Raw genomic sequence first — 25,521 nt, forward strand, 5'->3', positions numbered from 1 at the left:
AAGCTGTGTATAAAATCACCACATCAGCATTTCAACATTTAACGGAGCACGTAGACATAACACATGAACAAGTAAATTCTAACACCAGAACATATCCTTTAAAATTTACTCATAAATCTGTATCAAAGTGTTACAGATCTGCCCTGACTGGTTTAGTTCTGCCTTTTAGCAGATCCAAGGATTAAAAGAGAATGATCCATCTCTCTACTCCTATCACACCACTTCAGAACAATTTGATTGGCTACGCTAAATTGTCCCTTGGTGTCAGGGGGATTAGGACTGTAAATATGAGTGGTTACAGGGATGAGACTTGGGTCGGATTGTAGGCTCGTTGGGCCAAATTATCTCCTTCTGCACTGCAGATTCTATGATACTAAGATAACATTCTTCTGAACCATAATTTTAGGGCCATTTTATTACTTCATATTATCACAGGATGCCGGCAGTGCAGGAGGCCATTCAGCCTGCACCAACAACAATCCCACCCAAGCCCCATCTATAAACCTCATGCATTTACCTAGCTGGTCCCCTTGACATTAAGGGGCAATTTAGCATGGCCAGTCAACCTACCTGCACACTTTGGACTATGCGAGGAAAGCGGAGCACCCAGGGGAAACCCATGCAGACACAGGGAGAATGTGCAAGCTCCACACAGGCAGTGACCCAAGCCAAGAATTGAACCTGGGTCCCTAGCACTGAGAGGCAGCAGGGCTAATCATTATGCCACCTTTTCAAAGCCCTCTTTCTAAATACAAATCACAGTTACATACATAAGGACTTTGAATCACTGTAACTGATTTCTCCAAATTAATGTGGCAGCCATGATTGCGAAACTTATTTCACCCACATTATCAAAATTCATATTTTTTGCCTCATTTTGCACAAATGCTAAAACAAAACTACAAATTGAACATTCTCTGTCTTCACGCACTGTAATTGTTTATGCTCATTCTCAATGATGCAGTCATACATAACTTTTCTTGCTGGTCAATAAAGCTAGGCAGCTTGAGAAAGGTTAGGCAGGTTGGGCATAAGTAAGGGAGAAGACCTAACACCCAGGGCTTTACAACCAAGAGAACAAGGTTGGCACAGAGAAGCTCATCGAAACTGTCCGCTGCCTGCCAAACTCCCATATGCTGGTCAGTGAGCACAAGGGGCCATGAATTGGAGCTCTTGCCAGTCATTACCGAGATGGGGGTTACTAAGGAGACAATTGAAACGCTTTTCCCAGGGGTAGGTCCACTGCACACTCCCCACTTTCGCCACATCTTCCCTCCTTTTCCAGGATCAATAGCAGTCTTTTCCCCTTCTGGTGTTGCGTTCAAAGGCTCAGTCATATTGTGTTCTTTAAGCACAATATCATTCAAATACACCTCCATCAGAAAGGCGAGTAAGGGAGCTGGAGGACCCAAAACATTTCAAAAGGCGAGATTTTGTAACGAAGAATCGGAATTCTGCCAAAGGGCAGAAACCTCTCCTCCCTGAGCACCGCAGGTGTTCTCTGGTCGTGACAAAGGTTATCCAAACCTCAACTGTTATAAAACAGCCACTACCTTGGCGCAGTGCGCCAACAACTCAAAAGAAACTTGGCTGTCAAGGTTCAGAGACCCACCAGTTGGGGCAATCTGAGGCAGGACCCAACATCTGAAGACTTAACATGACGTTGGTTAGTTTCAATGGTAACCCACAGGGGAGGCGATGGCCTGGTGGTTTTATCGTGAGGCTATTAATCCAGAAATTCAGCTAATGTTCTCGGGATTTGGGTTCGAATCCTGTCAGGGCAGATGGTGGAATCTGAATTCCATAAAAGATCCCTGGAATTAAGAATTGATGTGGGCACTGCAGGGGGCACAGTGGTCAGCACTGGTGACGCACAGTGCCAGGGACCCGGGTTCAATTCCATCCTTGTGTCTGCCTGGATTTCTCCCGGGTGCTCCGGCTTCTTCCCACAGTCCAAAAGTGTGTAATTCTGCTGATTGGCCATGATAAGTTGACTTCAGTGTTAGGAGGATTAGCAGGGTAAAGATATGGGGTTACGGGAATAAGGCCTGGATGGTTGGTGCAGACTCGAAGGGCCAAATGGCCTCCTTCTGCACTGTAGGGAAACTATGATTCTGATGACCATGAAACCACTATCAATTGTCAGCAAAACCCTCTGTCCCCTAACTAGAGGATTTTCACAGTAACTTCATTGCAGCGTTAAGCCTACTTGCAACTAATAGATAAATAAACGATGTCCTTCAGGGAAGGAAATCTGCCGTCATTACCCGGTCTGTGACTCCAGAGTCACAGCAACGCGGTCGACTCGGAACTGCCTTCCTAGGGCAAGTAGAGATGGGCAATAAATGCTGGCTGGCCAGCGAAGCCCATGTCCCACAAACAAATAACAAAAAAAGTTACCAAATATTTAGCAACCATAGTTGCACTCTGAGAATGATAAGCCTTACAACAGCTGAGCCTGGTTCACCAGTGAGAAACAACAAAATCTGTTTTGGACACAGGCTTAATCTGCTTGCTGGCAAAGAGACAAGAATAGGTCAACTGCTTAAATGTTGTAAATGGCTGTTTAGCCAAAGTTAAGGCAAAACTTCCACCCCATCTGCTGTGTTATGCCCACTATGTACATAGTTTTTTAACACTGTTGGTTTAGTGAGTTGGAATACACCGTCTGAAACTATGGTGGAAACAGATTCAAGAGTAACTTCCAATGAGGAAATGGATCTTGACCTGAAAAATGAATCATAGAATCCCTACAGCGCAGGAGGCGGCCGTTTGGCCCATTGACAACAATCCCACCCAAGCCCGATCCCCATAACCTTGAGGCAGGACCCAACATCTTAAGACTTAACATGACGTTGGTTAGTTTCAATGGCAACCCACTGGCGAGGCGATGGCCTGGTGTACATAATGGGCAGAACGTGAAGAAAGGCTGGATCGACTGAGCTTGTACTCACTGGAATTTAGAATGAGAGGGGTCTCACTGGAATATCGAAAATCCTGATGGGACTGGATAGGCTGGATGTGGGAAGAATGTTCCCAATGTTGGCGAAGTCTAGAACTAGGAGCCACAGCCTAAGAATAAGGGGTAAACCATTCAGGATTGAGATGAGGAATAACTTGTTCACTCAGAGTTGTGAACCTATGAAATTCTCTACCACAGAGAACTGTTGGTTAGATATGTTCAAAAGCAAGCTGAATACAGCAGATGGGGTGGAAGTTTTGCCTTAAATTTGGCTAAACAGCCGTTTACAACATCTAAGCAGTTGATCTATTCTTGTCTCTTTGCCAGCAAGCAGATTAAGCCTGTGTGCCCAATACAGATTTTATTTCTGACTCGTGAATCAGGCTCAGATGTTGTCAAGCTTATCATTCTCAGAGTGCAACTGTGGTACCGAAATATTTGGTAACTTTTTTATTATTCATTCGTGGGACGCGGGTGTCCCATAACCCCATGCATTTACCCTAGCTAGTTCCCCTGATCGGGCGCAATTTTGCATGACCAATCCACCTAACCTGCACATCTTTGGACTGTGGGAGGAAACTGGGGCACCCGGAGGAAACCCATGCATACACGGGGAGAATGTGTAGACTCCACATGGAGAGTGACTCAAGTCGGGAATCGAACCCGGGTCCCTGGAGCTGCGAGGCTAACCACTGTGCCACCCTGTTGCCAGATAATAAGGAATGAATAGGGGTGTGGAACTTTGTGAATAAGCTTTACCACTGAATGGAAAGAGGTATTATGGGCCAAGTGCCCTCTCTGTGTGGGATGATCCTGTAATTGTATTGATAATAAGCATTTGCTGGAATGACTTCATTTCTCAGTCAGAATTGTGGTTTGTGATGCGAATCCCGTTTGCCAAGGCATAAACCTCTGATTGTAATTTCAATGACGCAAGACAGCAACTCAACGCCCAGACACCTCTTCAATAATTCAAGATCTGCTGTCTGTACGTGGGATAGCTTCAACACAATACGTGGCTATGGCTGGCCAATAGGTAATATTTCCTCCCAGTCTAAACATAGAAACAAAAGAAATAGGTGCAGGAGTAGGCCATTCGGCCCATTGAGCATGCACCACCATTCAATATGATCATGGCTGATTGTACACTTTCACTCCTACTTTCTCTCCATACCCCTTGATCCCTTTAGCCACAAGGGCCACATCCAGCTCCTTTTTGAACATACCTAACAATTTTCTGTGGTAGAGAATTCCACAGGTTCACAACTCAGTGAACAAGTTATTCCTCATCTCAATCCTCAATGGCTTGCCCCTTACTCTTAGGCTGCGGTTCCTAGTTCTGGACTTCCCCAACATCAGGAACATTCTTCCCACATCCAGCCTGTCCAGTCCCATCAGGATTTCAGATGTTTCAATGAGATCCCCTCTCACTCTTCTAAAATCCAGTGAGTACAAGCCCAGTCCATCCAGTCTCTTCATTCGTCAGCCCTGCTATTCCAGGAATCAGTCTGGTAAACTTTCGCTGGACTCCCTCAAAAGCGAGAATGTCCTCTGTCAGAACAAGAGATCAAAACTGATCATAATACTCAAGGTGTGGCCTCACCTAGATCCTGTATAACTGCAACAAGACATCCTTACTCCTGCACTCAAATCCTCTTGCTCTTAAAGCCAGCATGCCATTAGTGTTCCTCATCGCCTGCTTCAGCGACTGTCCCACCATGCCACCCAGGTCACGTTGAACTTTCCCTTTTCCTAAGCTGCCACCATTCCGAAAACAACGTACCTTCCTGTCTTTGCCACCAAAGTGGATAACCTCCAATTTTCCACGTTATTTTGCATTTGCCAAGCATTTGACCACTCAGCCAAGCTGTCCAAGTCACCCTGCGGCCTCTCAGCACCCTCCTCACAGCATACACTGCCACCAAGCTTAGTGCTGTCTGCAAATTTGGAGACACTGCATTCAATTCCTTCGTCCAAATCATTAATGTATGTTGTGAAGATCTGGGGTCCCAGCCCTGTGGTACCCCACTAGTCAATGTCTGCCACTCTGGGAAGGACCCGTTTATTCCCACTCTGCTTCCTGTCCACCAACTAGTTCTCCATCCACGTCACTACATTATCTCCATTACTATCAGCTTTAATTTTGCTCACTAAGCTCTGTGTGGGACCTTGTTAAGAGCCTTTTGAAAGTCCAGATACACAGCATCCACTGGTACATCCTTGTCCATCCTACTGATCACAGCCTCAAAAAATTCCAGAAGATTTGTCAAGCATAATTTTTCTTTGGTGGACATATACTGACTTGGACCTATCCTGTCACCACTTCCCAAATGCTCAGTTGTTACATCCTTAATAATTCAGCATTTTCCCCACCTCCGATGTCAGGCTAACCAGTACCTCCTCCCCTTTATCTCTCTTCCTCCTTTTTTTTTTAAGCAGCAAAACAACCAGGGCCAAGTACTGAGCAAGAACCAGAGGCTGAAGTGATGCTCTGCGGACAGCACTCACCTCTCCAAGTCAAAAGGTTGTGGTGTTAAGTCCCACCCCAGATACCTGAGCACAAAATCCAAGCTGGCGTTTCTAATGAAGTGCTGAGGGAGGGCTGCACTGTCAAGAGGGACAGTGCTGAGGGAGGGCCGCACTGCCAAGAGGGGTCTTTTTCCAGAGAGATGTAAGCTGAGCCCCCCATTGTTCTGAGATGAATGAAAAAAAAAGCCCATGCCATTTCCTCAAAACAGCAGGAGAGCTCCCCACAATGCCCTGGTCAATATCACTTAGCCACAGCACGGTGGCACAGTGGTTAGTGCTGCTGCCTCACAGCACCAGGTTCCATTCCAGCCTTGGGTCACTGTTTGTGCAGAGTCTGCACGTTCTCCCTGTGTCTGCGTGGGTTTCCTCTGGGTGCTCCAGCTTCCTCCTACACTCCAAAAACGTGTGGGTTAGCTGCAATGGCCTCGTTAAATTGACCATTAGCGTCAGGGGGATTAGCAGTGAAAATACATGGATATATGGAGATAGGGTGGGATTGTTGTTGATTCATGTTCAATGGGCCAAATGGCCTCCTTCTGTACTGTGGGGATTCTATGATTCCATTTTGCAAACATCACGTAAAAAAAAACAAAGATGATCTGGTTATTACCACATTGTTATTTGTGGAAGGTTACAGCGCGCAAATTGGTGGCTGTGTTTCCTACATTACAACACCAACTAAACCAAGGTACTCATCGAGAAGCATAAAGGTTTACAGCATGGAAACAGGCCCTTTGGCCCAACTTGTCCATGCCACCCATTTTTTTTCTTTTACAGCCCCAAGCTGATCACAATTGTCCACATTTGGCCCGTACCCCTTCATACCCATCATACCCATGTAACTGCCTAAATGCTTTTTAAAAGACAAAATTGGAACCACCTCGACTACTACCCCTGGCAGCTTGTTCCAGACACTCACCACCCTCTGTGAAAAAAAATTGCCCCTTTGAACACTTTTGCATCTCTCCCTTCTCACCTTAAACCTGGCCCTCTAGTTTTAGGCTTCTCTACCTTTGGGACAAGATATTGACTATCTAGCTGATCTATGCTCTTTATTATTTTATAGATCTCTATAAGGTCACCTCTCAGCTTTCTGTGTTCCAGAGAAAAACGTCCCACTCTATCCAGCCTCTTCTTATAACTCAATCCATCAAGTCCTAAGCTGGTCTGCCTAATGGAAAGGGCTTCATTTACGACCCTTTTGTAGCTTAGGTGGATTAGCCATGCTAAGTGGGTGGAAGGAGCCTGACACTCTGAAAGCTAGTGCCTGTTGGACTTTAACCTGGTGTTGTGAGAAGCTTCTTACTGTGCTTACCCCAGTCCAACGCCAGCATCTCCACAGAATAGGTGTGGTTACAGAGATGGAGAAGGCCTGGCTGAGATACTTTATCAGAGAGTTGGCACAGCCTCAATAGGCTGAATGGCCTATTCCGCACTGTCAGGATTCTATGGTTCTGTGAACCAAAACAACGGTGAAATTCAGTGTAAGAATTCTAGGAAGATGTGGGATAGAGTGGCTGGAGAAAAAGTTCACACTCCTAGCTGGGCATAGCATGCTGCCGATGGAATAAAAAGAAAATATATAATGGTAATCTTGAAGAAAATTTTCGTATGCAGTCTATGATTCCTAAAGATCTGGTAAGATTAGTTAGTCAGGATCTGTTTAAATTCAGCTTCTCTTAGGGAATTGGGATACAGAATGAGTAATTTGAGACTCCACCTATGATCAGTATAGTCTATTTGGGAAAATCACATGAGAATAGACCTCCGGTTTCCAAAGTTCTCCACCACCAGGGTTTTCTTTGCTTCAGATGGGGGTCTGTTTGGTGGAGATTGATTGCTATGGTAAGTTAACAACTCCATTTCCTTTTTGTCATGTGACTATGGAGATGGGAGAAGGGGAGCCAGCTAGACCTTGATCTCCATCAGTTCCCATGTTCCAAGAGCAGTTGGGTCAAAGCTGATATTTTTTTTCATTCACTTTTGGGACATGGGCGTCGCTGGCTGGCCAGCATTTATTGTCCATCCTTGGAAGCCCAAGAGTAGTTGAGAATTGCTGTGGCTCTGGAGTCACATGTCGGCCAGACCAGGTAAGGACGGCAGATTTCCTTCCCTAAAGGACATTGGTGAGCGAGATGGGTTTTTCTGACCATCGACAATGGTTTCACAGTCACTGGTAGATTCTTAATTCCATTTTTTTTTGTTGTTGAATTAAAATTCCCTCACTACTGTGGCGGGACTCGAACCCGGGTCTCCAGAACATTAGCTGAGTTTCTGGATTAATAGCCTAGTGCTAATACCACTAGTCGTTGCCTCCCTCCTAATGTTAATCACGTTAAAAGTGTTGTCATCAGTTCTTCCCCACCTACAAGGGTGTCAGAGCTGAATTTGCTGGAATGTTCTCATTCAGGCACGCCCTGCCTTGTTTGCATCTCCTTCAAATTTACATTAAGGTTACGAGTGAACACCCCAAAAACTGCCAATAGCCTTGCCCCATTCCAGTTATATCCATGCAAGCTGCATCATCGCCAGGTTTCCAATTGGATGAGTCTATTTGCTGTCCAAATGATGTAGGAAAGTAGTCGCCGTGCGGGTGGATGAGTTGTCCGAATAATGGCTGGACCATAAGTATAAGTCATGTGTTGAACCCAACACGAATATACTATGGGGCGACGCAGTGATTAGCGCTACTGCCTCTCAGCACTGGGGTTGGTTCAATTCCCAGCTTGGCTCACTGTCTGTGCTGAATCTGAATGTTCTTCCCGTGTTTGCGTGTGTTTCCTCTGGGTGCTCCGGTTTCCTCCCACAGTCTGAAAGACACGCTGGTTAGCCGTGCTAAGTTCTCGTTCAGTGTACCCAAACAGGTGCTGTAGTGTGGCGACTAGAGGATTTGCACAGTAACTTCATTGCAGTGTTAATGCAAGCCTGCTTGCGACTGAAGGGAGGGTGGTGGTTGTGACATTAATATCATGTCTGGAGACATCGCACCCTCTTCATGTTGGCATTTTAACTGGTTATTCTCTGTTCACAATGCCTGTTTGCCCTCAATAATTGCAGCCTGATTGTGGAGGTGTATTCGCAGTCTGCCATTGTGATTTCAATGTGGGTTGATTTAAGGCCCATACTGTTCTTCTAAATTCAACAGTTCAAGCTGCTCAGCAGGCAGGGTCAGAGCAAAGAGGCCCAAGAAGATCAAAGAATCCCTACAGTGCAGAAGGAAGCCATTCGGCCCATCATGTCTGCACTGACAACAATCCCACCCTGGCCCGATTCCCGTAACCCCATATATCTACCCTGCTAATCCCTCTAACCTACGCATCCCGGGACACCTAAGGGGTAATGTAGTGTGGCCAATCTACCTAACCCACACATCTTTGGTGTGTGGGAGTAAACTGGAACACTCAAAGGAAGCCCAAGCATACACAGGAAGAACGTGCAGACTCCACACACAGTGACCCAAGCCAGGAATCGAACCCAGGTCACTGGTACTGAAAGGCAGCAGCGCTAACCACTGTGCTGCCCTTAGACAAATTTTAAAAAAAACTTGCACTCATGTTATGCCTTTGATAACCATGGGATGTTGCAAGGCACTTCAGAACCAATGAAGTATCACATGGTAGCTTGTTGCACAAGGTTAAATATCACAGGATCCAGGGTGAGATAGCTAAACAGATACAAAATTGGCTTGATGACAGATGCCAATGGTAGAAGGTTGTTTTTCAAACTGGAGGTCTGTGACCAGCGGTGTGCCTCAGGGATCAGTGCTGGGTCCACTGATATTTGTCATTTATATTAATGATTTGGATGAGAATATGGGTGGCATGGTTACTAAGTTTGCAGATGACATCAAGATTGGTGGCAGAGTGGACAGTGAAGAAAGTTTATCTTGGATTGCAACAGGATCTTGATCACTTGGGCCAGTGGGCTGACAAATGGCAGATGGAATTTAATTAAATATGAGGTGATGCATTTTGGTAGATTGAACCACAGCAGGACTTACTCAGATAGTGGTAGGACATTAGGGAGAGTTACAGAACAAAGAGATCTAGCGGTACATGTTCATAGTTCCTTGAAAGTGGAGTCACAGGTGGACAGAGTGGTGAAGAAGGCATTCAGCATGCTTGTTTTCATTGGTCATATACAGTTCTGGTCACCCTATTATAGAAAGGAAGGATATTAAGTACCCCACCCAACCCAGACGCACTCTCTTACGCCTTCTTCCCTTCGGGAAAAGGCACACGAGTCTGAGGACACTACCCACTGACTCAAGAACAGCTTCTTCCCTGCTGCCATCAGACTTTTGAAAGGACCTACCTTGCATTAAGTTGATCTTTCTCTATATTCCTAGCTGTTAACATTGCATTCTGAACTGTCTCCTTTCCTTCTCTATGAACAGTATGCTTTTGTCTGGATAGCACACAAGAAACAATACTTTTCATTGCATACTAACACATGCAACAATAATAAATCAAATCAAAGGGCGGCACAGTAGCAAGTGGTTAGCACCGCTGCTTCACAGCTCCGGAGACCCGAGTTTGATTCCCGGCTTAGGTCACTGTCTGTGTGGAGTCTGCACATTCTCCTCATGTCTGCGTGGGTTTCCTCTGGGTGCTCCGGTTTCCTCTCGCAGTCCAAAGATGCGCGGGTTAGATTGATTGCTAAATTGATCCTTAAGTGTCCTGAGATGCGTAGGTTAGAGGGATTAGCCGGTAAATATGTAGGGATGTGGGGGTAGGGCCTGGGTGGGATTGTGATCGGTGCAGACTGGATGGGCCAAATGGCCTCTTTCTGCACTGTAGGGTTTCTATGATTCTATGAAATCAAATGCAGCTTTGCATTATACATACACACTAACCCCCATTGTAGTTTCTCGCAAACACTTCTGGCCCTCCACTTTCAACTGGAGGAACCTTTGTCGATACAACTGAATAAAACCAACAGGCTGACAAACTCAGAACCTCAACAACGATATTGGTTTCATGGCCATCAGTAGATTCTTAATTCCAGGTTTTTTTTAAGCGAATTCACTTGCCCAGGCGGGGTTCGAACCGGCATCCCCAGAACATTAGCTGAGTTTCCGGATTAATAGGCCAAGGATAATGCCACTGGGCTACCACCTTCCAGCATCGAGAGGTTGGACAGAAGCATCCCAAACTGGGGCCCAACGTCACTGGTCCACTTGGGTGGACATCAAATGTGGTAAATTTCAAACTGAGACCAAGATAAATAAATGGAATTATGGGGAAAAGATCCTTAAATAAAACAGAAAACAGTCTCCAAAAGATTGAGACTGACTGAACTTGTTCTAACGTTCCAGGATGTCACGGTTTTGAACAGATAGGACTGCAGCCTTATCATGGGTGAATCTGAGAAGGAAGGATTGAAGGTGCTCATCACTCTGCAAACAAATGTGACACTTGATCTTTCTAGTGAAATCAGCAACTCACTTGGATCTTCCCACACAGATAAGAGTTGTTAATCCACCTGGATTTGCCAAGAGCTTCCAATAGCTTAGTGGCTATTGATACTCCTGAGGCAATCCTGCCATGAGGGTCAGAAAACCGTGGAGACGCTACGACAACAGATGAAATGAACACCACTCGACAATCACCAGGCAAGAGAGCGTTCTCTTCCCGTCAGGGAACACTTCAGCGGTCACGGGCATTCGGCCTCTGATCTTCGGGTAAGCGTTCTCCAAGACGGCCTTCACGACACACTGCAGCGCACAGTCGCTGAGCAGAAACTGATAGCCAAGTTTCATACACATGAGGATGGCCTCAACCAGGATCTTGGGCTCGTATCACACTATCTATAACCCCCAGGACTTGCAAAATCTAACTGTCCTGTCTGGAGACAATACACATCTCTTTAACCTGTGCTTAACCCTCTCTCCACTCACACTGTCTGTCCCTTTAAGACTTGATTACCTGTAAAGACTCGCATTCCAATCATTATTTTGTAAATTGAGTTTGTGTCTTTCTATCCCCTGTTTGTGAACAGAACTCCCACTCACCCGATGAGGGAGCAGTGCTCCGAAAGCTAGTGGCTTCTGCTACCAAATAAACCTGTTGGACTTTAACCTGGTGTTGTGAGGCTTCTTACTGTACTTAACCCATCTCCACATCATGAGGCTCAGAAGCCAGGGGAGGACTTGATACTCTAGAACACTGCTGCGAGTATTCCAGGGGAAAAAAAAACACTGCAAGCATGAAGATGAAAACTTATTTCAAAGCTTTGGATTTATTTGTTATAAAGATTTCGAGGGGGAAAAAAAGGTCAAGAATCAGGCAACGGAGACTTGGCTCAATTTGTAACTGGGTTGGGATGGTGAGGCACCAGAGAGAGCGCGAGTGTGTGTGTGTGTGTGTGTGTGTGTGTGTGTGTGTGTGTGTGTGTGTGTGTGTGTGTGTGTGTGTGTGTGTGTGTGTGTGTGGCGCGAGGTGGAGCAGATTGACGAAGGACGTTGTGTGATAACACTTTCAAGAATACATCACTTTCGAATTCTCAACTTGACAAATGAGTTCCAGTGAAGAGACAGTTGAAACTTGCACAAGTACGCACCAGATTCAAAGAAAACCCTGGCTCAGAATCAAAAATACTAGGAGCTTCAAATGTAAATGATTTTTAGTGCCAGAAATTTGCATTTGAGTATTCCTTACAAAAGGCAACAGTTGATGAATTGCAATGCCAAAGTTGACTCAAGGTGAGGCAGAGGCACAGGCAGAGGCGGTGCAGAGGGAACAGAATGGGTCAGGGGAGAGGTGGGGGGAAGAATATTTCAGAATTAAAATCACAACTGTTCATTTTCTTCTATTCATTCGTAGGAAATGAGCATCACTGGCTGGGCAGCATTTATCGTCTATTCCTAGCTGCCCCAGGGTAGTTGAGAGTGAACCACATTGCTGTGGCTCTGGAGTCACGTGTAGGCCAGACTGGGTAAGGATGGCAGATTTCCTTCCCGAAAAGGACATTACTGAACCGACAATGGGATTTTCTAACAATCGACAATGCTTTCACAGCCATCAGTAGATTCTTAATTCCAGATTTTTTTTTATTGAATTCAAATTCTACCACCTGCCCAGGCGAGATTCGAACCCCAGGTGGGCCTCTGGATTAATAGGCCAACGATAACACCACTAGGCCATCGCCTCCCAGCAACGAAGGGTTGAACAGAAGCATCCCAAACTTGGGACCCAACGTCACTGGTCTTTCAGTGACTCGGGTGGACATCAAACTTGGTAAATTTCAACTGAGACCAAGATTAATAAATGGAATTATGGGGAAGAACACAGAACATAGAACACTACAGCACAAACAGGCCCTTCAGCCCACGAGTTGCGCCGATCACATCAACACCTACTAATCCATAGACCTATCTATAACCCCCAATCCATTAAATCCCATATACTCATCCAGAAGTCTTTCAAAAGACCCCAGCGAGTTCGCCTCCACCACCACTGACGGCAGCCGATTCCATTCACTCACCACCCTCCGAGTGAAAAACTTACCCCTAACATCACTTCTGTACTTGCCTCCCCGCACCTTAAATCTGTGTCCTCTCGTAGCGACCATTTCAACCCGGGGAAATAGCCTCTGAGAATCCACCCAATCTATTCCTCTCAACATTTTATAAACCTCTATCAGGTCGCCTCTCAGCCTTCGTCTCTCCAGGGAGAAGGGTCCCAGCTCCCTCAACCTATCTTCATAAGGCATGCCTCCTAATCCAGGCAACATCCTTGTAAATCTCCTCTGTACCCTTTCAATAGCTTCTACGTCCTTCCTTTAGTGAAGCGACCAGAACTGCGCACAGTACTCCAAGTGAGGCCTGGCAAGGGTCTTATAAAGTTGCAGCATTACCTCCCGATTCCTAAACTCAATCCCTCGATTAATGAAGGCCAGTACACCATACGCCTTCTTGACCACATCCTCCACCTGTGAGGCTGATTTAAGACTCCTGTGGACCCGGACCCCAAGATCCTTCTGCTCTTCAACACTACTAAGACTCCTGCCCATGATAGTGTGCTCGTTCATCCCGTTGGTCCCGCCAAAATGGACGACTACACATTTATCCGCGTTGAAGTCCATCTGCCACTTCTCCACCCAGTCCTGCATCCTATTTATGTCCTGCTGCAACTTCTGACATCCTTCCAGACCATCCACAACACCACCAACCTTCGTGTCATCGGCGAACTTACTAACCCATCCCTCCACTTCCTCATCTAGGTCATTTATGAAAATGACAAACAGCAAGGGTCCTAGAACAGATGGCTATCTCTGTTCCCTTTCGTGAAAATGTGAACCACATCCGCAATCCTCCAATCTTCGGGAACCTCTCCCGTCTCCATTGACGACGCAAAGATCATCGCCAGGGGCTCTGCAATCACCTCCCTCACCTCCCACAGTATCCTGGGGTACATCCCATCTGGTCCCGGCGACTTATCTATCTTGATAGAATTCAAAAGTTCTAACACATCCTCTTCCTTAATATCCACATACTCAATCTTTTCCATCTGCTGCAAATCTGTAGCAAAATCTCCCAGATCAGTTTCCACCGTGAATACTGAGGCAAAGTACTCATTAAGCACCTCTGCCATTTCTTCTGGTTCCACACAGACCTTTCCCCCTTCACCTTTTATAGGTCCTATCCCTTCTCTTCTCATCCTTTTACTTTTCACATATTTATAGAAGGCCTTGGGATTCTCCTTAATCTTACCCGCCAAGGCCTTCTCATGACCCCTTCTGGCTCTCCTAATTTCCCTTTTAAGCTCCTTTCTACAATCCTTATACTCCTTAAATAAACAGAAAACAGCCCCCGAAAGATTGAGACTGACTAAACTCGCTGTAACATTCCAGGATGTCACAGTTTTGAACAGATAATACTGCAGTCTGAGCATGGGTGGACATTTCTGGTGTAATCAGCAACACACCTGGGTCTTCCGACACACATAAGAGTTGTTAGTTCAATCAGATTTGCCAGTAGCTTCTAAGAATTGAAGATAATTCTGCAGGACTTCCTTAGGAAAACCAGTCCAAAGCACGTTCAAACAAAGTTTTTTTTTACATTTCTAGTTGGTACACATTGACAATGCAAAAATAATTTGTTCTGACTGACTGTCAAGAATCACCCGCTAAACTTTCTGGCTGAGGGGTCATCGGGTCAGGACGGAAGTGGGTGGGTGGACAAGCGATGAGGCGGTCAGGATGGGTCAGAGTTGAGAGTTCAGGGTGGCGAAGTCAGGCGGTGGAATCAGGGCAGAAGCTTGTCAGGTTGGGCTCGGGGTGAAGTCAGAGGGTCAGCGTGGGAGTCAGGTCAGGGGTGAAAGGGGGAAAAGGGAGTTGGGAGGGGGAGGCAAGGTTGGGTAGTCAGGGGGGAGTCAGGAGGTAGGGGGTTGCTCAGGGAGTTAGAGGTTCAAGGGGGAAAGAGTTGGGGTGTCACTTGAACAGTTGACCGAGAGTTAGACTGGGATTTATCCGAGAAACATTTCCTCGCTAAGTCGGAATCAACTGAGGTCCATGACTCTTAATTCTCCAAGTGTGAGAGAGTGCCAGAGAGTTGAGAAGTTCAAACTCCCCAGGAAATACCAGCAGAAAAACTAGGTTGGGACTTTGGAGGGGCTCCCGTAGCTCATCTTCCGGGATATATCTGATCTTCAATGCTCTGGAGACTACAGGATCTGGGCCATAATACAGCCTTGACACTGACACTGCAGCATTGTTGGAGGTGGCCTCTTTCAGATGAGACAGTCCCTGTTTGTCCTCATGGGTGAACCCAAATGACCTTGCAGCACTATTTGACAGAGCAGTGTGTTATCTACCATTCCTCCCTCAATCAGCTTCAGAAAGAATAAGCCTCAGGTCAGTTCCATTTCTTTTGTTTTTGGTTTTTCCCATTTTATTTTGCAACTACCAGACATGAAGGCACAGGACCACAACCAACGTGCAAGATCTTTGCACAACCAGCATCTGAGATGCCTCTGCACTGTTGGCCTTAGATAAAGAAGCATCAGAGTCCATTTGCCATCCAAGATTCAACAAAGCCTGACCAGCAGTCTTTCACGTGGACCCCGGCCTCACCTTCCGCTTTCTATGCTTCAGCCTTCGTATACGCTGCTTCTGACACTTAGCTCTCATGTCGACAAAGATCTTACAATCCCAGAACCTTACAACAGGAATTAATTGATCGCAAGTTCCTGGACACATTGTGAAAGAAATCATAGAAACACAATTTCAGCACTTCCAATGACAACAGACACAAAGTCGGTGGCTGTTGGTCACTTAGTGCAGTCAGAAATTTGGCGTATCCGTTACGATCCTCACAAACCTTTATAGATGTACCAAAGAAAGCATTCTTTCTGGATGTATCACAGCTTAGTATGGCTCCTGCTCGAACCAGGACTGCAAGAAACTACAAAAAGTTGTGAATGTAGCCCAGTCCATCACACAAAGCATTGACTCCATCTACACTCCCCACTGTCTTGGAAAAGCAGCCAGTATAATCAAGGACCCGACACACCACAGACATATTTTCATCCACCTTCTTCTGTTGGGAAGAAGCTACAAAAGTCTGTGATCACGTACCAACCCGTGCGGTAACACAGTGGTCAGCACTGCTGCCTCACAGCACCAGGGACCCCTGTTCGATTCCTGGCTTGGGTCACCGATGTGCGGATTCCACACAACTCTCCCCATGTTTGCGTGGGTTTCCTCCGGGTGCTCTGGTTTCCTCCCACAGTCCAAAGATGTGTGGGTTAGGTGGATTGACCATGGTAAATTACCCCTTAGTGTCAGAGGGACTAGCTAGGGTAAATGCATGGGGTTATGGGGATAGGATCTGGGTGGGGTTGTGGTTGGCGCTGACTCCATCAGCCGAATGGCCCCCTTCGGCACTTCAGGGTTCAATAATTCAAGAAATGCTTTTTCCTCCCTGCCATCAGACTTTCAAATGGACCGATCTTATATCAAGTTGATCTTTCTCTGCATCCTAACCATGACTGTAACACTACATTCTGCACTCTCTCCTTTTCTTTTCCCCATGTACTCTATGAATGGTATGCTTTGCCTATATAGCTTGCAAGAAACAATACTTTTCACTGTATCCCAATACTTGTGACAATAATAAATCAAACCTTGGTGACATTGCAGACTACATCCTCAATGTAATGAGAGTGCTAACTGCCATGAGACTGTATCCTTTCTGAAAGCCAAAGTGATCAAGTTTAACCTGAATTACAACTCTCGCTCATCACTCCAACTTCCTCTCTGTATAACAAAGTACGGTCTAAGTGTTGGAGGTGTCACCTTTATATTCATCAGAGATATTAATGAGTCCCTCAAGACTTGGTTTGGATGAATGTTAAACGAAAGGATATAACTTAAAGAGAAGCCAATCGTTCTTCCTCACCACTCATGTTCTGCATTTTGTGGGATCTTGCTGTACCTTCCGAGCTGCTGCATTTGCCTGCCTCACTATGACTGAGAAGTACTGTTTACAAAGTGCCCTGGAGCATCTGAGGATGAGATACATTAATTCTCTCTTTTACATTAAGCAGATTTATGCATGCAAGGTCAGTACAATATCCTTTGTTTATATCCACCGTAAGCAAAAATTGGATTATTTACTTCGCAATTTGTCCAACAGTAACCTATGGAAGATAATTCACTTCGTATTTCACATTGAATTTGCAGCACAGAAACAGGCCATTCAGCCCAACTGGTTTGTGTCGGTATTAACGCTCCACACAATCTTCCTCCCAACCCACTTCATCTAACCTCACCAGCATACCCTGCCATTCCTTTCTCACCCATGCGTCTCCTGCTCTCTCCCTTAAAGGCACCCCCCCCCAAGGATAGTCGCCTCAACCACACCCCTGTGGTGAAGAGCTCCATGCATCGACCACTAGCTGAGTCCAGCAGCCGCAGGTAAGAACCCAGCCAAACAGAGGAACCAGAATCAACGGTTAACTGAAGAACAGCTCAAGAACAGCTTCTTCCCTGCTGCCATCAGACTTCTGAATGGACCTACCTTACATTCAGCTAAAAGCAGATGCTGGAATCTGGAATAACAACATAAAAATCTCAGCAGGCCTGACAGCATCTGTGGAGGCAGTAAAGCCAATGTTTCAAGTCTAGACTCAAAACATTGGCTCTATTCTCTCCCCACAGATGCTATCAGACCTGCTGAGATTTTCCAGCATATTTCTGTATTTTGCTACCTTATATTAAGTTGATCTTTCTCTGCATGCTAGCTATGACTGCAACACTCCATTCTGCACTCTCTTCTTTCCTTCTCTCAAGTACTCTATCAACGGTATGCTGTGTTTTTGCTGTTTAAGTTTATTTATTAGTATCAAAAGATTAACACTGCAATGAAGTTACTGTGAAAATCCCCGAGTTACCACACTCTTGCGCCTGTTCGGGCACACTGAAGGAGAATTTAGCAAAGGCTAATGCTGCTAACCAGCACATCTTTCGGAAACAGGAGCACCTGGAGAAAACACATGCCGACATGGGAAGAACATGTAGACTCCACACAGACAGTAACCCAAGCCGGGAACCAACCCAAATGCCTGGCACTGTGAGGCAGCAGTGCTAATCACTGTGCCACCGTGCTGTCCTATGCGACAAAACATGCGACAATCATAAATCAAATCAAAATTATACTACTGGCAGGAGAATCAGAACGAGAGGCTGGGGTTCCAGGAGCAGAGCATGAAAGAGATTTTGATTAAAATTAATGAAAAAAGCGAGATTAAAAAAAAAACCATTGCAACTCTTAGTCATAAAGATAAATTGACCTGATTTCATACTAATCCCATAATTCTGTTAGGCTAGCTATGCAGCACTGATATAAAAACCAAGTTTTCTGGGGACCAAAAGAGAAAATGCTGGAAAATCTCAGCAGGTCTGGCAGCATCCGTAAGGAGAGAAAAGAGCTGACGTTTCGAGTCCAGATGACCCTCTGGCAAAGCTAAAAGGCATCGGAGTCCAGATGACCCTCTGGCAAAGCTAAAAGACAGTAGGAGATATTTATATTGTAGGGTGGGGGAGTGAAAGATGAGTCATAGCCACAGAAACTAGGGGAAAGGCTAAGAGATGCTAATGGCCAGTATTCTGGAGGACACCGACTGTGCTGGCAAAGTCCGACATGCATTGCCCTTCAGAAGGTGATGACAAGCCTTCCCTTCCAATGGCTGCATTCAGCAGTTTGAGCCAACTTGCGATAGAAGGCAGTTAAAAGTCAACCACGTCGGGCATGGGACAGAGGTCATCTATCAGCCAGGCAATGTTAGCATAACATCTTTCCCTTCCCTCAAGCACGGCAGTAAACCTGTTGGACCTTTTTGTCACTGACAGCTTCACAGTCAGATTCATACTCAAGTCAGCATTTATAACATCCAACAGCGTGGCTCTGTGGGGCAGGGAAACTCAGGATTCGGAATTTCTCACATCAGCGGGATCTTCCCGTGCGGCCGGGGTGAACGGACGTTTCGATGGCTCGCCAGGCCTATCACTGGGAGGCAGGGAAGGGGGGGTCCCTGGATTATTCGTCCAGTAACATAACCATCATGTCTGCATATTGCATTTCATTGCTGTAACAGTTCGCATTATTCCCTAGAGGAATGCTTATTGTTCACGGACATTTGATCACCTTATGGAACTAGGGATTCTCCGGGCAACACCCATTTCTTCAAAGAGCTTGTTTGTGCTATCATTAAACAAGGAAACAAGATGAAACTAATGCACTTTAACATTCAATTGTGACACCCACAAATTATTCTGCAAGCTTGAAGGCACATAATTTAACCTATAAAAGACCTCACATTTCCCGTACAACCGACACTTACTGAATCTGAAAAGTCGGGTGTTTGAATTAGTGCATGACATCATTCGCAAAGGAAGAATTGTTTAAAAAAAAACAGGCTGAAATGATTAATACACTCCATTATCGAGGTTCTTAATTTAGCAAGAGGGCTTTCATTTTAATGAGGTTTGTATCGATCTTAATCATTGTTGACTTGAAGGACTGACTGGTTGGACTTAAAATCATTGAATTGTGGAATGATACACGGAGGGAGACCTTTCAGACCATCATACCCATGCCCCAAACTCTATCGTCTCGCCTGCCATGAAATGGGAGCGGGCAAGGAGGGGCGGATGATGGAAATGTCGGTTGACCTCGGGCAGGAATTTCCTGTCTTGCTGGAGCAAGGCCGTAAAATCCCACCCATGGAGTTAACAGGAATAAAACCCCATGTTCAGGGGGACTTGAGTGGAACGGCACAGGGAGCACAAAGTCAGCGTGTCAGTACGGCAAGCAATATGGAAGGCAAATGACGCATGGGCCTTCATTGGGGAACAAGAATAAAGTCTTACTACATTTGCACAGGGCTTTGGTGAGGTGACACCTAGAATGGCGTGTACAGATTTGGTCTCCATATTTAGGAAAAGAAGATACTTGCATTGGAGGTGGTACAGCAAAGGTTCACAAGAGTTGGCAGGTCACGTTGCAGCTATATAAAATCTTGGTTGGTCTGCATTTGGAGTATTGTGTGTGGTTCTGGTCACCAGAAGGATGTGGAAGCTTGGGGGAGAGTGTGCAAAGAAAGTTCACCAGGAGATTGCCTGGTCTCAAGGGTGTTGGCTATGAGGAGAGGTTGAATAAACTAGGATTGTTTTCACTGGAAAGACGGAGGCTGAGGGGAGACCTGAAAAGTTCTACACAATTAAGAGAGGCATAGACAGGGTGGATCGGTCGAGGCTTTTTCCCAGGGTGGAAGTGTCAATTACAAGGGACACAGGTTCAAGGTGAGAGGAGAAAAGTTCAAGTGAGATGTGCAGGGAAAAGTCTTCACACAGAGAGTGGTGGGTGCCTGGAACATGCTGCAAGAGGAGGTGGTGGTGGTGGAAACAGGCACGTTAACAGTTAAGAGGCATCTGGATGGGTACATGAACAGGGAGAGAATAGTGGGATATGGACCAAGTAAGGTTCTTTCTAATTTAGTTAGGGCATCATGATTGGCATGGGCTTGGAGGGCCGAATGGCCTGTTGCTGTGGTGTACTTCTCTTTGTGCGTCGAGATTGGTTCCTATGACGAGGGGTGAAGTAAATTGGGCTCACAATCTCTGGAGTTTGGAATAATGGAGGCAGTTTCACTGAAATATTATAAAGGTGTTTGACAAGGTAGAGATGTTGCTTCCACCTGCAGGGGTATCTGGAATAAAGGATTTACAGGATCAGGGGCTGGCAATTTAAGACTGGGATGAGGAGAAAGGTCTTCACTCAAAGGGTTATCAATCTTTGGATACGTCTATCCTAAGGTTTGAAGGTGTTAGATCATTGAGGCTGAGACAGATCTTTGGTCTCTGATCTAAGAGCGATATGGGGAGCAGGCGGGAAAGTGTTGAAGTCCAAATTCAGCTACGATTGTACTGTACGATGGAGTAGACTACTGAACCACATGGTCTACTTCTTTTACTACTTCTTGTGCTCTTACCTGATTAGTCACACTTCACTGCTCCTTCCCCATAGCTGTGCAAACGTTTAAGTCTTTATCCAATATCCTTTTGAGAATTAACATTGAATTTACTTTTACTGCCTGTTTTTATTAATTAATGCGACATGGGTGTTGCTGGCTGGCCAGCATTTATTGCCCATCTCTGACTGCCCAAAGGCTGTTGACAGTCAACCACATTGCTGTGCCTCTGGAGTCACATGTAGGCCAGACCAGGTAAGGACGGCAGATTTCCTTCCCTAAAGGACATCAGTGCACCAGATGAGTTTTTCCATCATTAGACTTGACATTCTAGATTTGTATCGAATTCAAATTTCACCATCTGCTGTGGTGGGATTTGAACCTGCTGAGTTTCTGGATGAATAGTCCAGTGATAATATCACTAGGCCATTGCCTCCCAGCATTGAGAGGTTGAACAGAAGCAGCCCACTCTTGGCCCAACGTCACTAGTCTTTCAACAAAACGAAGGAGATAGTCATCAACTTCAGGAAGAGTAAAGGAAAACATACCCCTGTCTACTTCAACGGGGACCAAGTAGAAAGAATCAGGAACTTCACGTTTTTAGGTGTCCAGATCACCAACAACCTGTCATAGTTCCCCCATGCCGACACTTTAGTTCAGAAAGCCCACCAACGCCTCTTCTTTCTCAGAAGACTAAGAAAATTTGGCATGTCAGCTCCGATTCTCAGCAACTTTTACAGATGCACCATAGAAAGCATTCTTTCTAGTTGTATCACAGTTTGGTATGGCTCCTGCTCTGCCCAAATCTGCAAGGAACTACAAAAGTTTGTAAACGTAACCCAATCTATCACGTAACCCAATCCATCATGCAAATCTACACTTCCCGCTCTCTTGGCAAAGCAGCCAGCATATTCAAAGACCCCGCACACCCCGGACATTCCCTCCTCCACCTTCTTCCCTCGGGAAAAAGATACACAACTCTGAGGTCACATACCAACGACCCTGATTCTTCCCTGCTGCTATCAGACTTTCGAATGGACTTACCTTAAGTTGATCTTTCTCTATACCCTAGCTATGACTGTAACACTACAGTCTGCACCCTCTCCTTTCCTTCTCTATGAACGGTATGCTTTATCCATATAGCACGCAAGAAGCAACTCTTTTCACTGTATACCAACACATGACAATAATAAATCAAATCAAATCAGTAACTCGGGTGGACATCAAATTTAGGAAATTTCAACCTGAGACCAAGATAAATGAAAGTAATTATGGGGAAAAGATCCTGGATCCCTGAATCCCAAGTTTAGTGATCATACCACTCAGCCACCACCTCCTTTCAGGTTATGCATTTTTATCATAGTAATTTGTTAACAAATGTCTCCCTTCTTTTGACAACCACCTTAAATTTTGTTTGTTATGGTTACTGACACTTCTGGCAGTGGAAACAGTTTCTCCTTATTTACGCTATCAGAGCCATTTGTGATTTACAGCACGTCGATTGAACCTTTCCCGCACATTCTTTGCAATCAGGAGACCTGATGCACTGAAGTGAGTTTAAGAACATAAGACATAGGAGCAGGAGTCGGCCATCTAGCCCTTCGAGCCTGCCCCGCCATTCAATAAGATCATGGCTGATCTGAAGTGGATCAGTTCCACTTTCCCGCCTTTTCCCCATAACCCTTAATCCCCTTGTCTATCAGAAACCTATCTACCCATGTCTCAAATATATTTAGCGAGGCAGCCTCCACCACATCAACGGGCAGAGAATTCCAGAGATTCACCACCCTTTGAGTGAAGAAGTTCCTCCTCAACTCCAATCTAAACTGGCCCCCCCCGCCACTTATCTTGAGGCTGTGCCCTCTAGTCCTGCTATCCTTTCTCAGCGGGAAGAATCTCTCTACCTCTACCCTATCCACCCCCTTCATTATCTTATATGTCTCTATAAGATCCCCCCTCAGCCTTCTAAACTCCAACGAGTACAGACCCAGTCTATTCAATCTCTCTTCAGAGGCTAACCCCCTCATCTCCGTAATCAGCCTAGTGAACCTTCTCTGCACTCCCTCCAAGGCCAATATATCCTTGCGCAAGTGCGGTGGAGTTCTCTCAGCCCCGGGACCATTCTGGTAAATCTTGTCTGTTCCCTCTCCAGGTCTCGCCACACCATTACCATCACATACTCCTAGAAAATTTCACCAGCTGAAAGATGAGGATATATGATAACATGCATAGGGAAATGACTCACTGGCCTCCCTGTAGGATTGATCAAATACAAGCTCCCTGGGATTGGTAATTAACTTATCAGGTGGAGCTCGTACGTTGAGTGCTGTATAAAGCAGGCCCCTGAGTGGGTCCATTGTTGCATTGTCCTGGTTGGGATCTCTGTGTTCACCACGGACTTCTGGCCCCCTTAATAGCTGACTCCTGGAGTTATTATAGGAAAATAAATCCAACTTGCTGGATTCAACAGTGGAAGTGTCAACCCTAGCAAATTCTTTGGTCAATTTCATCTGTTACGTGTTACTTGAGTACAATTTATGAAACTCGCCCATTTGATCAGCAGTTCATTAATCAGTGGCGCACTGCTTTTAATTAACCAATGAGATAACAGTTGCCTGTTTAACTGATTGAACTGTACAAGAAACAAAACCTACTTCAATTCCCCCAGATACCACTCTCGTACTCATCAATTTTTGGAATGACAGTTGTCGAGGAGTCACTGGGGAGATGAAAAGTTGGGAGGGGTGGTGGCAGGGGTGGTGGGTGGGGCAAGGGGGAGGGGGTCATTGCTGCAGGGAGGGAAGCGTTTTTAAACAAAGTCAAAGGATGACTGTGACGCCATCGTGGGTTGTTGTAAAAAAAACCCCACTGGTTCGCAAATGTTCTTTAGAATCATAGACGCCCGATAAACACAGAAGGAGGCCATTCAGCCCATCATGACTGTTTGACAGGGTATCCTACCCCCTACCCTATCCTCACAGCCCCACATATTTACCCTGATAATTCGCCTTTACCGACACATCCTTTGGACACTTAGGAAATGGTAAAACCCTTAAGTGCTGAATCTGGGCACAATTCAGATCCGATTTGGAAATCTGCTCTCAAGCGCCCCTATACTTGACGGGAGATTTGATAGAGGTGTATAAGATTTTGATGGGTATAGATAGAGTGAATGCAAGCAGCTTTTTTCCACTGAGGCTAGGGGAGAAAATAAAAACTAGAGGGCATGGGTTAAGGGTGAAAGGAAAAAAAAGTTTAAAGGGAATATTGGGGGGGGGGGGGATTCTTCACGCAGAGAGTGGTGGGAGTGTGGAGTGAGCCGCCAGATAAAGTGGTAAATAAGAACATAAGAACATAAGAAATAGGAGCAGGAGTAGGCCATCTGGTCCCTCGCGCCTGCCCCGCCATTCAGTAAGATCATGGCTGATCTGTCGTGGCTCAGTTCCACTTTCCCGCCCTCTCCCCATAACCCTTAATCCCCTCTCCTATCAAAAACCCCTCAACCCGCGTCTTAAAAATATTTAGCGAGGCAGCCTCCACCACTTCAACGGGCAGAGAATTCCAGAGATTTACCACCCTTTGAGTGAAGAAGTTCTTCCTCAACTCTGTTCTAAACCGCCCCCCTTTTATCTTGAGGCTGTGGCCCCCTAGTCCTACTGTCCTTTCTGAGCGGGAAGAGTCTCTCCACCTCTATCCTATCCATCCCATTCATCATCTTATACGTCTCAATGAGATCTCCCCTCATTCATCTAAACTCTAACGAGTACAAGCCTAGTTTATTCAGCCTCTCCTCATAGTTCAACCCCCTCAACTCCGGAATCAGCCTAGTAAACCTCCTCTGCACTCCCTCCAAGGCCAAAATATCCTTGCGTAAGTGCGGCGACCAAAACTGCACACAGTATTCCAGCTGCGGCCTCACCAGTGCCCTATACAGCTGCAGCAAGACCTCCCTACTTTTATATTCAATCCCCCTCGCTATGAAGGCCAGCATCCCATTCGCCTTCCTGACCACCTGCTGCACCTGCAAGCTGGGTTTTTGCGACTCATGCACAAGGACCCCGAGGTCCCTCTGCACCGTCGCATGCTGCAGTTTTTCGCCACGTAAGTAATAGTCCTTCCTACCATTATTCCTACCAAAGTGGACAACCTCACATTTGCCAACATTAAATTCCATTTGCCAGTTCCTGGCCCATTCGCCCAGCCTATCTAGATCCTTCTGCAGACTCTCCACACCCTCCGCGCAATTTGCCATTCCACCAATCTTGGTGTCATCAGCAAATTTCGACACCATACACTCGGTTCCCTCCTCCAGATCATCTATATAAATGGTAAATAGCTGAGGCCCCAGCACCGACCCCTGAGGCACTCCACTAGTCACCAACCGCCAATCCGAATAGCACCCACTGACCCCCACACTCTGCCTCCTATTTGACAGCCAATCCTCTATCCACGCTAACACCCTACCCCCAACTCCATGCCCCCTGACCTTCTGTAATAACCTCTTGTGAGGCACCTTGTCAAACGCCTTCTGAAAATCAAAAAAACACCACATTCACT

General features: G+C 45.9%; 1 protein-coding gene across 3 annotated transcripts in view; it reads right to left on the reverse strand.

Annotated features, from left to right (window-relative positions):
- Window positions 1-25,521, reverse strand: part of dst (dystonin) — a 614,201-nt gene that overhangs the window by 372,898 nt on the left and 215,782 nt on the right. The window lies entirely within an intron of this gene.

Source organism: Carcharhinus amblyrhynchos, chromosome 7 (assembly GCF_965287045.1).
Source record: "Carcharhinus amblyrhynchos chromosome 7, sCarAmb.v2.hapA, whole genome shotgun sequence".
Classification (NCBI taxonomy): Eukaryota; Metazoa; Chordata; class Chondrichthyes; order Carcharhiniformes; family Carcharhinidae; genus Carcharhinus; species Carcharhinus amblyrhynchos.